Consider the following 1,921-nt stretch of genomic DNA (forward strand, 5'->3'; position numbering starts at 1 on the left):
AAAAAACAAAATGGAAATCGACTCACAGAAACAATAGACCCCCTATATTCTGCAATCGCATAACAGAACACGACCGTATTGATTATTATTAAGTAATTATGCAACATATCGAATTTCATGTTCTTCACGATTAATCGCGAAAAATATATTTTTAATTCGCAATGATATACTTGATTCAATCGTCCCGAGATTGTTTTACATGTCCTCGTGTGCGAGGCGAATTACTTGTGTAATGGAGGGACTTGGGAAAAAATTTCACTTTGAAAAAAAAAAAAAAAAGGAAAAAAAATCCGTCGATTGTAGTATCCAAAGAAGTTGATTATATTCTATTCTCGTCTGTTGTAAATCTACTGCGTGTATCGTCATAAAAAATGATGAATAGAGAAATTTTTGCGAGCTTCAGACTCCGATATAGTCCGACTTGACAATATTGAACGCGGAAATAAGTAAACGCCATAAGATGAATTGTAAGATTTCGATGGCGTCAAGCCGCGGTAAAAGTCTACTACGACAACGTGAACGAACAGTGAATGAAAATTTACGATTAACGAAATATAGTAGTCACTAATCTTAAGAATCAACGGAAGAACATCGGCTTGTGGAGAAGGGATTGAAAATAAAATAGGGGGAAAAAAAGCCACAAACAGTAAGAGAACGTTCGAAAAAAGGATGTGTAACTGTAGCAAGGAAGAAGGGTGATTGCTTGTGCTTGATATTTATATTTTTCGAAGCAGAGAAATATTATTAGTGAGCTGTTGGTAACCGGCGTGATAAATAATGAAACGAAAAAAACACAGAGATACGAAAAAAATGAGATATAAATAATCGCGCTTACTAATAATAAACGATTACCTTTATGTAATAATCCTTCATTTTTATTGTCACAAATGGAAAAAAAAAATGAAAACTGAAAACTTTGTCGAATCATACTTGTTCGATTTATCCATGTCTGTAAATATTATGTTTTTATATACGCATAAATGAAACTACTACTCGATGATATATATTTATTGAGTACGTCAAGTAAAAATTTGGGTCATATTTTACTGTTAGCATCTTGCAGAGAATGTCATCAATAAAATTTAATAACCCACTTTGCAATAGACTTTTATTCTTCAGCGAATCGTACATTATATACACACACAAAGCTAAGTGTGTCTTCTTTGTCTCTTAATTGGTTGTGTAATGTAAATGTATATATAACTTTTGGAGTACAGAAGAGGATGAATTAGATGACCATACTTTCTCATTGTTATATATTTTATACACAATAGCGGAGGCGTCATTGTTAATTTTTCTGCATATGTATAATATATTACAATTCAACGAATAAGAAAAATACTAGACATAAATATTAAAATATTCTTGAGAAGAACGTTTCTCCCTACATATATACTATATTTAATTCATTAAGGACACTTTATTACAGGGCGCTAGATATGACTATTTCCTTCCTTCTAAATCGTCTTAAATATTAAAACTTCATACCTTATCACCGCTACAAAAGTACAAAATAATTTCATTTTCGTTCGTCCTTCTTTTTTCAAATATGCGGTCTCGATCGAACACGATTTCATGCTTTGTATCGCGTTCTCGATCGAAATCACTAAGTTGCACTTACATTAACGATAATAAATAACTTTAAATACTGATGTACAATTGTTTTGTGACTTACAAGTGAATTACAATTAAACTATATGGCAGTGATCTTGCTACTTACATGTATGTCGTGACGTTTGTTTTGTATATCGGGTCTACGATACAACTTGACGCGAATTTGTGCCATAATTTGTTAATGCTTTAAAAATCGTTTCTCAAACTATGTTTTGCAAAATTACTGTGAGATATTCGTTACAGAACACACTTTAATGCCGGATTGTTATAATTTGTAACTTTACTACTATGTGATATGTTAACCTTT

This window comes from Habropoda laboriosa, unplaced genomic scaffold, assembly GCF_001263275.1.
Source record: "Habropoda laboriosa isolate 0110345459 unplaced genomic scaffold, ASM126327v1 scaffold32, whole genome shotgun sequence".
Taxonomy (NCBI): Eukaryota; Metazoa; Arthropoda; class Insecta; order Hymenoptera; family Apidae; genus Habropoda; species Habropoda laboriosa.